Genomic DNA, 12,369 nt, shown 5'->3' on the forward strand with positions numbered 1-12,369 from the left:
ACACAAATTTGCATAAATATATCAGGATTTAAAATTTTTTTTTAAAGCTGATGTCATAGACCAGGTTAAGAAATCCAGATAAGGACTTTCTTGGTGGTTCAGTGGGTAAGACTCTGTGCTCCCAATGTAAGGGGCCCAGGTTCGATCCCTGGTCAGGGAACCAGATCTCACATGCATGCCACAACTAAAGTCCATATGCTGCAACTAAAAAAAAAGATCCCGCATGCTGCAACTAAAGATCCCACATGCCACAACGAAGATCCCACACAACTAAGACCCGACGCAGTCTAAATAAATAAATAAATATATATATATAATATATATATTTCTTTTTTTTTTTTTTTTAAAGAGAGAAAGAAAGAAAGAAAAGAAATCCAGATAAACTCAGGAAAAGACCTCACTGAAGTCTGACTTTAGCACTACGAGCTCAGGTAATTTGTTAATACAGAATTTTGTCCTGTTAGTTTTTTTAATGTTCTACTTTCCACAGTTGGTGCTTACATTCCTACCTAGAGTTTGCAGCTGGATGACTGAAGTTTGAGTCTTGTTTTTATCACTTTCAAGCTGATGATCCTGCAAAATCTAAGCCTCAGCTTCTTTATCTGTAAGTTTGAAATAGGAATACACCTAGTGCTATTGGTGATAAAAATAAGCTAATATAATTGAAAGTCCTTTGTAAGATGTAAAGAGCACTGTAAATTGGTGGTAAAATTTTATGCTTATTATGTGCCAAGAACTCTTCTAAACACTTTAAGTACCATTATTAACCTCATTTTTACACATGAAGAAACTAAGACACACAGAAGTTAAGTAACGAGCCTAATGTCATATGACTAGTAAGGAGTTGAGTTAGAATTTGAGCACAGCCAATCTGACTCTAGAGTGTATGCTCTTAATCTTTATGCTGTGAATTTTAGTATTATTCACCCTGAATATAATACCCCTCCACTGCTCCATGGTATAATATTGTGCTCATCTGATGAATACTCTTAACCTATGCCTGAGAGGAAAACTGTAATTCAAGTAGCAGCCAAATTCTAAGGGACAAAAAATGATGCCATGGGGCTTCCCTGGTGGCGCAGTGGTTAAGAATCTGCCTACCAATGCAGGGGACACAGGTTAGATCCCCGGTCTGGGAAGATCCCACATGCCATGCAGCAACTAAGCCTGCGAGCCACAGCTACTGAGCGTGTGTGCCACAACTACTAAAGCCCGTGCACCTAGAGCCCGTGCTGCACAACAAGAGAAGTCACAGCAATGAGAAGCCCGCACACCGCCCATGCACTGCAACAAAGAGTAGCCCCTGCTCATCACAACTAGAGAAAGCCCTAGCGCAGCAACAATGCAGCCATAAATAAATAAATAAATATTTTTAAAAAAATGATGCCACCTTGGGCTTCCCTGGTGGTGCAGTGGTTGAGAGTCTGCCTGCTGATGCGGGGGACGCGGGTTCATGACCCGGTCCGGGAGGATCCCGCATGCCGCAGAGCGGCTGGGCCCGTGGGCCATGGCTGCTGGGCCTGTGCCTCCGGAGCCTGTGCTCCACAACGGGAGAGGCCGCAGCAGTGAGAGGCCCACGTACTGGAGGAAAAAAAAAAAAATGTTGCCACCTTGTCTTATTTTTTAATTTAAAAAAATTAAAGTTTTTAATGAAAATTAATTTTTTATGTTTTTAATGTTTTTCTATGTATAGTATTTATACTGTAAGATTTGATTTGATTTGATTTAAGTTCTTTTTTTGGAGAAGTTGTTAACTCCGGGGGTGGGGCAGGGAAGATAAAAGGTGATTCTGGAGCATCTTGTGATGCCAAGAAAAGCAAGAAAGTACTCAAAAACCAATGGCAGGGGCTTCCCTGGTGGCACAGTGGTTGAGAGTCTGCCTGCCGATGCTGGAGACACGGGTTCGTGCCCCATTCTGGGAAGATCCCACATGCCACAGAGCGGCTAGGCCCGTGAGCCATGGCTGCTGAGCCTGCGTGTCCGGAGCCTGTGCTCTGCAACGGGAGAGGCCACAACAGTGAGAGGCCTGCATACCGCAAAAAAAAAAAAAAAAAAATGGCAGCATATCAAAAAGACATAGGGGCCAACTAGAAAGGACTTTCAGTGACCAAAGATGAAACAATTTGAGCAAGAAATAAATAACAATAGGATTGGATTATAATCCATAGAATAAAATAAATATCCATGAATCTTATTGATATTAATAAATTTTAAAATAAATGGGAGTGAAGAGACAGTCTATCTTACATAAAAATTCCAGTTAATAAATGTGGAAGAAATGAGGAAAATAGAAGACTGAACACAGAACACCACAGTAATATTTGTTGCAGGCAAGATCCATCAGTGGATACTAAAATCAGTGGAATAGAAACAGGATATTTTCATAATCTCAAAGTGTCTCCCCCAAATATTTATTAATTATAAAGGTAAAAATAGTGGAGAAACCTGGCAAATAGCACCTTAACCAAGTGATGGGAGTTAACATCACTGGTGTAAGATACCAATATCATGAACTCCTGGATTATGATGTCCTAAGAAGGACACATCACTTCCGTGAATTCTGATAAAAAATGCATAAAACCCAATTTAATCATGAGAAAATAGCAAATTCTATTGAAAACCTAACTAATATTCTTCAAAAGTGTCAAAGTCATGAAAGACAAGGAGAGACTGAGGAATGGTTCACATTGTTGGAGACTAAGCAGAGCTGACAACTACATGTGAGATCCTGGATAGGATCATGGAAAAGGATGACAGGGAAAACAGGGTAACCCAAAGAAAGTCTGTAGATTAATTATTGTTATTCTCTATTATTAGGTATTATAGCAATGTTAATTTCTTAGTTTTGATCATTATACTGTGGGTCATGTAAATTGTTAAATGTTAGGGGAAGGAACACCAAGTGTACACAGGAACTCTCCTGTTCTATGTAACTTTTCTATAAGTCAAATTATTTCAAAATAACAAAACATAAACCCTGATCTTGCATTGTTTAAGTAATTGTTTAAATGATCTATTCCAATGTTTCTCCGAACTCAGTCATCTGAATACAAATTTCAGGATTTTTACCAGTCTACCAAACATTTACTGATTTCTTGCACTGTTTTACAGGGGAGGAAATTGAGGCACAATGAAGTAAGTGACTCAACATCACAGAACTAACAGGTAACCGAACCAGGATTCAACTTTAGGCAGTTTGACTCAGTCTGTGTTAACTTGTCCTCTAGACTGCCTCCCTCCTGTACCCAATACTGCGATCCATCTATATCATTCTTTACTTACTAGCTTCTTTAAAGTTGAGCCAGTTTATTTTAAACTTAAAAAACAGCAATTAAACTATATTATAAGGTCCTCCGGACAGGAATTTTTGTTCTCCTTACTGGCGTACCACAAGTTCATTGAATACTGCCTGGCACGTTGAAGGTAGTACTCAATAAACATTAATTGAATGAATGAATTAAAAACTTTATATCATAACTGTAAATGGAAAGCCAGAATCATTTTCCAGAATAGAAAGTAATCTTCAAAATAAATATGATGAGAGACTTCCTTGGTGGCGCAGTGGTTAAGAATCCGCCTGACAATGCAGGGGTCACAGGTTTGAGCCCTGGTCCAGGAAGATCCCACATGCTGCAGAGCAGCTAAGCCTGTGTGCCACAACTACTGAGCCTGCGCTCTAGCGCCCGCGAGGCACAACTACTGAGCCCGTGCGCCTAGAGCCTGAGCTCTGCAACAAAAAGAAGCCACCATGTTGAGAAGCCTGTGCACCTCAACGAAGAGTAGTCCCCAGTCACTGCAACTAGAGAAAGCCCGCACGAGGCAACGAAGACCCAACGCAGCCAAAAATAAATAAATAAAAATAATAATTTAAAAAATAAAAGTAATGCAAGGAGAAAAAAAAGTAATGCAAGTGTTAGAAGATATAAAAAAAGGATACCAGTTACAAACAGAATTTCTCCTCCTTGATTTAATCAGAAGGTTTCAATTAGAATGACAAAGAGAATAATTTTCTGAGTAAATAGATTTTATTTAAAGTTGTATCAGTTTGCCACCTAAAATCAGCACACAAATGCCCAAGGTAAGGGACCATTCTTTGTGGAAGGTGGCTCTATTCTAAAGGGACCAATCGAGTGAGGGCTCATGTGAGATTAGACAGCTCAGTCTGTCTTGATCATCCTCATGCCTTAGATGTCATCTCTTCTCTTCTGTAATCTTCTCCCTCCTCTTGATTACCTCTCATTTCTCTCTCTAACCCCTATAGAATTATTTTTACTTCTTGTAACACTCCTTAGTGCATACCTCTTTAATAGCACTTAAAATATAAATTCATCATTATTTTTCTCCAATTCTGTGTCCTTCACTTAAATTATAATTATGTAGGGCATCAGGGAGTGTGTAATAGCATATTTATATCTCCAGAGCTTTTACCAGTATCTAACAAAATGGTAGGCCCACAACAAACTTTTGAATTATTAAATTAAGAAAATTAACAGAAATTAGAGGGGGAGAAAAGAACTGTGTGATTTTCTGCCATCCTTGAAGCCATGATTTTGTCCTCACCTGTGTCTGAAAAGCTTATTATTATTCAGATCCTTTATAAAATCTTCCCAAACACACATGAGGGTTCTCCATGAAGATGAAAAGTAAATAGCAATCCTTTCCTTCAGAAGCTCTCAGAATTAATTTGCTTCCTCAAGCAATTATAATATACCACTCTTCCTTTGCAGAATATTTGCTAAAACATGGATGGATGCCTCCATTGTAGACGTTACTGCTGTATTTTTGTGGCTTGCTTATAAAGTGAGGTCAATGCTGAGGTCACTTCTCTGTACCTGGGTGATGATCTCTGCTCTCCACAGAAAGGATGAGGGCCGGTCCTAGCTGATGTTAGGTTAACACGGTACACGATGGCAAAGGAAACACACTACAGAGCGACATTCTTTTTTTTTTTTTTTAAGAAAGCTAATTTTAAAAAATATATTTATTAATTTATTTATTTTTGGCTGCACCGTGTCTTCATTGCAGCATGTGGGATCTTTATAGTGTGGCATGTGGGATCTTTAGTTGCAGCATGTGGACTTCTTAGTTGCAGCATGCATGTGGGATCTAGTTCCCTGACCAGGACTGGAACCTGGGCCCCCTGCATTGGGAGCGCAGAGTCCTACCCACTGGACCACCAGGGAAGTCTCAGAACAATATTATTACTAGAAGCCAGAAATGTAACCTTCCTTGGACATCTCTTGAGATGGTTAATAGCAGTTTCTTTTGAGTATATAATTATGTCTAGGTAGCAATCAACCTGTTAACAACTATTTCATTTGAGAACAAGATTCAACATATGGGTACAAGACCTAACATGGGGGCACATGGCAAGCATCCCTGAGATACTGAGCTAAAATTACCTCTACCTTATTATTATACAGAAATCAATAGCTTTCATACACACAGAAAACACGTAAGGAATATAATGGAGGGACTTCCCTGGTGGTGCAGTGTATAAGACTCCACACTCCCAGTGCAGGGGGCCCAGGGTTCGATCCCTGGTCAGAGAACTAGATCCCACATGCATGCTGCAACTAAGAGTTTGCATGCCACAACTAAGGAGTCTGCCTGCTGCAACTAAGACCTGGAGCAACCAAATAAATAAATAAAATATTAAAAAAAAGAAATATAATGGAAGAAAAGAATCTATTATAATAAGCCATAATATATATAAAATTCTTCATTCATTATAAACGTTACTAGAACTTTAAAAACACACTTAGATACCAATTTTCTCCTATCAGACAGGCAAAAACCCAAATGTTTTACAACACGCTCTGTTGGCATAGCTGTCAGAAAACAGGTACTCTTATAGTATAAAGTGACATAGCCCCTATGGAAGGTAATTTGGCAATAGTGCAAAATTACAAATGCATTTATCTTTAGCTTGCCAATGCCTATTCTGGAAGTTTATGCTTTATACCAGCAATGTGTAAAGTAGCTGATGTGCACTGTTACTCATTTCAGCATTGTTAGTAATAGCAGACAACTGGGGGAAAAATCAAGCAATCATCAAAAGATGCTTTGTACAAAACGTATTTGTACAAAACTAAATTATATAGATCTCAATTGAGGGACATTTTACAAAATACCTGACTGGTATTCCTCAAAGCTGTCAAGGTCAACAAAACCAAGGAAAGCCTAAGAAACTCTCACGACCAAGAGGAACCTAAGGAGACATGATGAGTGAATGTAATATGATTTCCTGGAACAGAAATGGTAAAACTAAGGAAATCTGAACAAAGTATAGACTTTAGTTAATATTAATGTATCAATACTAGCTCAATAATTGTAACAAGTGTACCATGCTAAAATAAAATGTTATAATAGGGGGAAACAGGTATATGGGAATTCTCTGTATTATATTCACAATATTTTTGTAAATATAAAACTGTTCTTAAGAAATGAAAGTTATTAACAAAAATAAATTATAAGATAGCCATGTGATGGGATAATTCTATGCAACATTCAAGAAAGAAAAAGGAAGCTCTTTCTGAACTGATAAGGAAAGATCTGCAAGGTTGTAAAGTGAAAAGAGCAGTTGTATAAGCACTTGTATTTGTCTAAAGAAACCATGTGTGCACACACAATACCTAATAACAGTGGTCATCTGTCAGGGCTAGAGTAGGAAAAATAGGGTGGATGGAGAGCAGGGTGGAAAGAAGAATACACACACATACACACACACACGCTAACTATGTGAATGGAATACCTAGTTAACTAATTTCGTTAACTCCTGCCTATAGGACCCTCTGTGAATGAGCAGTGAGATGGACTCCTGAGTAAAATGTGATTATTGCTGAGAACTCCCTTCCCCAAGTGATGAATCTTTCTACCCTCTGCATCTCTATAAAGTCATTTTAAAAATAAGTATAAAATAAAAATCAAACTGATTTGAGCCTGCCAAACTTATGCGAACCAAAACACCTAAACCACTTTAACTAAAAAATCATGTTACCCCTCCATAAAATCCTCAGTTTCTTTTTCTGTAAAGTGAGGGTAGGCTCAAATAAAATTTTCTGTTTTGAAAAACTCTTATCATTGATTGAAAGAAAGACAATTCATGGGTAGGAAAAAAAAAGAGGAGAGAGGGAAGAATGGCAGATTCATAAAAAACTTTGAAATGAAGAGCAAGATAATGAAAGTTTGTTATTTTCGAAAAATATTAACAGAATCAAGTTCTGTTCTGCCTCTAGGAAGATATTATTTCACCGAGTATTTTAACGGTAGATAGAGGGACAGAATAATTTGAAATTGGAAGTTTCTCATTTAGAAAAAAAACGCTAGTGATTGGAAGAGTAAGATTCATTTTACCTTTATTTCAAAGAACTTTTAGAAACAATTCAAATGGAAAGGCTTTTAATTATATGAGTTTCACAATGACATTATCTTCAAATGAGGCCCGCCTCCTAACATTTGAGGGGGTCGAGGTTAAAAGTACACATTGGGGTTAACAGCCACTATATCTAAATACTTTAAAGTGATAAATCAAGCTAGCAAATTGTTAAATATTTAAATCCTCCTATCTTGACATCTTCATAACAACCTAAAAGATTAGGTTTGAATTTAGATTTCTCAGACTCTTCAGAGTTCCATAGCAGATAATAACAGGAAGGAGGAGGAGAGCTGAACCCCACCCACCCTCTGGCCTGTGACTTATCCATCCTTGGGAGGGTAAAGGTGGGAAAGAAGCCATGGAAGTTGCTTGGACCAGGTGACCTTGGAATTCCTCTGTCCAGGTTACCCCACATGTGGTCTGATAGAGGACACACAGGCTCTGAGTAGGCAATTCCCCTTAGCAACACAGACATCTCACTCCATGGCCAGGGACAAGGCCAAAGGAAGGCAAGGGTAGGGTCCTCAAAAGTTTGGGGACCAGGGTCAGGGACATTTCTCATCCTGGTCTAAGGGTGATACTGCTTCAGATACTTCTTAGTGATCAGTCATCAGATGAGGGAATAGAGAGTAAAGCTTTCATTTTTTTGGTTCCCTTGGAATATCATTTTGCAGTGGAGATTTTTATTATGATAATACTAATTGAGAAATGGAGAAAAATCAAAAGTTGGAACGATTTGTCTTTGGGTATCATGCAACATTGAGATTTTCTGAAATTCAAGGTCATATTAAAATAAAGCAGAATTGGTTGATGTTTATTATTATTTAGTGCAGTTTTTACATAGTGTGTGATTTAAAAGGTAATCTCTAGAGAGGAGGGAGGGAGGGTAGCGAGAATGGAGACTTTTACCCTTCAGTTGATACCACTCTTAACCATTGGATTTTTCTTTTTATCATGTAGATATATTGCATATACGTTAAAACAACAACAACAAAAATGAAAGAACTTCTAATAATCCCATAAGCAAATACAGAATTTTGAATGTTGAATTTAATTATCATCTATATTTCTTTTGGTTCCCAGATGAAGCATTACCAATACAACATATTAGGCAAAGTGATAAACACAAAAACTCTATTTTTTCTTAATGGCAACATTCATATTTGAAGCAAGCTGTCAGTAGCAAACAGCTTTGCTTGAGTAGCCTGGCTTAGCAGATGTCTTTGTTAGGAATGTGACAATTATCACCATTAGTTATTTCACTGAATATCAAGTGGTACAGAGGGAAGCCAAGTCCTCATCAATAGTGCACGTGGTTAATTACATCATGCTATCTCCTCACATGCCTTATTCTTTGTTACTTGCTCTTGAAATTATCATAAAAAGACATATCTGACCGACTTAAAGCCAAATGCAGTTCAAAGTTACTATCAGCTATCACACAAAACTATGTAGACTACATGGGGAAAAGGAAATTATTTTTTTCCAGCCACTTTACTTGCTGTTTAATAGTATTAGGTAACATTTACCGAGGGCTTAGTCTATACCAGAGAGTGAGTAAGCATTTTACATACATTATCTCTCTTCATTATAATCAGAAACTCCCCTGATATTTGCATATATTCCTTTGTATATATCCCCTGATATTGCACACCTACACTGTGCTGTCCTTTTAACATGTTATTATTTGTTACACTAGTCAATGACTTGTTTTGATATGAATATCATGAATTTTTATCCATTGAATATTTCCAACTATGGAAGTTCTATTATGAATGGAAAATTTATATTACAATAAAGACCAAATCATTGAGGAAAAAAAACATAAAAATCTTGCTCCCCCAAATAAGCTAAATTTTATTCTTCATTCTATAAATTTACTTAAGGCAACTCTTTCTACAGAATTCAAGAATTCAATAAACAATAAAGCACTCACTATGGGAGCACTTTATATTCATTAGGTTGGATACAGAAATGAATTAATCTGTCCCTCTCTTCTAAGTGTATGGTCTAATGGAGAAGAGAAACAAGCAATTGGATGCCAAACTAATTGTGCTAAATTCTGTGTTCCAGATATCAACCAAGTACTTAATAATGCGGGGAGGCTGTTGTTTTGACTTTGGTGATGCGGAAAGAGCATTTTGGAGGAGAATGATGTGAATTAGGCTTTGAAGACCAGGTAAACTTGCAAAAGCTGATCTGGAAGGAAGGGCGAGTGCCAGAGGAAATAGTTTTAAAAAAGCAACTGAGCATAGGGCTTGTTGGGACTTGTCACACGCCAGGGTGCAAGAATTTAGTGGGAGATAAGGCTAGAGTGGTGGATTTAGACCAAATCATGGAGGGCTTTGACTGTAGAAGGCAATGAGTAGGAAAGGAAAGTCTTTGAGCTCAAAGTGACACACCTTTGGAAGATGACTAGCAGTAGTGTTCAGGAAAGCCAACATTTAAGGTATTACTGGGGAAAGACAATTAAATGAGCCAAAGAAAGGGAAAGGGTTATTGTTGTTTTTGTTGTTTAATTCAAAAGCACTTAACATGTAAATAGCAAAGTTGATTTGCTATTATTCCACTAAATGGAGGAAAAGCAAACTGAAAGCAAGGAGACCATTTAGGAGGCTATGCAATGGTCCAGGCAAGAATTAATGAGTTTCTGAAGAAAAGTAGTAAGCAGAGGAGATTGATTTGAAAGATAATGGTGGAAAGAGATCCCATTGGGATTTGAAAGATAATGGTAGAAAGAGATCCCATTGGGTTGATTAGCCAAGATCAAAAACCCAGGAGTGGGGCTTCCCTGGTGGCGCTGTGGTTGAGGGTCTGCCTGCCGATGCAGGGGACATGGGTTCGTGCCCTGGTCCTGGAAGATCCCACATGCCGCAGAGCGGCTGGGCCCGTGAGCCATGGCTGCTGAGCCTGCTCATCTGGAGCCTGTGCTCCGCAACGGGAGAGGCCACAACAGTGAGAGGCCTGCGTACCGCAAAAAAAAAAAAAAAAAAAAACCCAGGAGTGAAAAGTGATGAGTTTAATTTAGATCAGACTTAAAGGTGTCGGTAATACATCAGTGTGGGATGCTCAGCATATAGTTAGGAACAGGGTGTAAATAAGGGATGACAGATAAGGGCTAAAGGTACAGAGCTGGGAGTCAGTCTTATAAAGAGGATAGCTAGATAGATCAAGCTGTAAAATAGGATGAGATTGCCAAGGGACTGTCAAGACTTAAGATAGAGAGGACTGAACACTGAATCTTCAGATTAAAGGGCTTGTTTTAAGGCAGGGAAGGTGTGAGGCAGGTTAGGAATCTTGGGAGAAAACTAAACAGAAGCAGTCCGTGAGGCAGGAGGACCAAAAGAATGTAATGTGGGCTCCAGTGGAGATGAGAGTTCTAGTAAGAAGAGGGTGGTCAATGCTGTCAAATTCTGCTGAAAACAGAATTTGAGCAGAAGGTCCATGAAGAGGTTTTGGCTTTAAGACTTTCCATAGGCTGATGGTGCTGAGGATCAAGAGGGAGAAGAAACCAAGGTAGATGAAGAGGAAGATGACTGACAGAAATAGCATGAACAGAAATTAGAATCAAGGGAGAGTATTAGGCCAGGAAAGAAAGGTTTGTAGAAATCAAGGGGGGTTGGGGGATGCACAGAAAATGGAAGGGGAGTAGATGAACTGGAGAAAATGGAAGGGGATCAAAGTCAAGAAGGACCCAGGGAGGGAGGAGAGAAAAGGAGAGATGGAAACACTGGCCTTAGAAGGAAATCAGGAAAAGTCTTCAGAGACTGGAGGGAAGACAAAAGGAATGGGTGGTAATTTGAACAGAATGAAATTTATGTAGTATTCATATCAGGTGTTCTCCAGCTTCCCATAATGTAGGTAGCAAAAGAGGGTGGAGGTAGACGTAGAAATTGAAAGGGAGTACAGAAGATTGGAACGACAGCTATGTGTATTATAAGGGTGAATTGATGAGAGGTGAGAAAAGGAATTCCCAGGGTTATTGAATTCCCAGACATATTGGAAAAATACATTTTAGAGCATCCAATCAACCTGGTTATGTCTATTTTCTCCAGAATTGTTCAGCTGCCTAGTAAAGGAACAAGAAGAAACAGATGGTTGGCTTAACCAGGTCTGGAGATTGACACGACAGTTGTGACCCAAGATGAGTGAGATAAGTCATTAGGTTGCAGGTCTGGCGAGCACAGTGGGAAGAACTGTCCCTGAGATTCCTCAGGTAGGTGGCTTGGGACATCCTGAGAGGCCAGGAAGGCTGGCAAATGGAGAAAGAGCAAAGGGTATGGGCCTGAAAATGTGAAGGATGAGTCAGAAAAAAGTGAGGTAATAGGAGAGATAGACGGATAGATAGTGGTCAGAGGAAACTTTTCAAGTTTGAGAGTCTCAAATGTGGAGACGTTATGGATGATGGTGAAAACTAAGGTGTGGCGACACTAAGGGAGATCTGAGGCAGAATGAGATGGAGCCACAGAGCTCAAGGTAAAGGAACTGATAGGTCAGAGAGAAAGATTATCAACATGGAATTTGAATCCCACAGGAAAATACACTGGCTATAGGTGAGATTTTTCATATGACTAAAAACACATTAATGTGATATTAAAACACATGCGCAGCTAGAAAAATACTTGGAAGGAAGACACGCACCCTTGTTCACTCAATAAATATGTATTGAGCCGTGGGTTTAATGTGAAACTATATGCAATAAACATGATGTGGTGAATTCCTCCCAAGCAATGGTTTCATTAAGATTAAGATTTTGCTTCCCACTGTCAAAGAGTATAACTTAGCACCTGATGACCTCATACTAAAAATGGAAAATACAAACTTGGAAGAAAAAACGGTAGAAAAGCTAAACCTTGTCACATCACCATATACTTAAAGGAATGGTTGAACCAAGTAAATAATAGTGATTCCCAGGAAATTACTCATATTCAGCATGAAACTACTAATCACTCCCTAATGTTTTGGCTTAGAGTATAAACTCACACTCAGAG

The 12,369-nt window shown here is 38.7% G+C and overlaps 1 long non-coding RNA gene across 1 annotated transcript; it reads left to right on the forward strand.

The window, feature by feature from the left end:
- The first annotated feature begins 393 nt into the window (after positions 1-393).
- On the forward strand, positions 394-11,668 carry LOC308622467. Its single transcript, XR_014016642.1, has 4 exons — positions 394-431; positions 3,112-3,165; positions 9,452-9,557; positions 11,434-11,668. It is a non-coding gene; the product is annotated as an uncharacterized lncRNA (long non-coding RNA).
- Positions 11,669-12,369: the final 701 nt, after the last annotated feature.

This window comes from Mesoplodon bidens (assembly GCF_964165515.1).
Source record: "Mesoplodon bidens genome assembly, chromosome: 9".
NCBI classification, from domain to species: Eukaryota; Metazoa; Chordata; class Mammalia; order Artiodactyla; family Ziphiidae; genus Mesoplodon; species Mesoplodon bidens.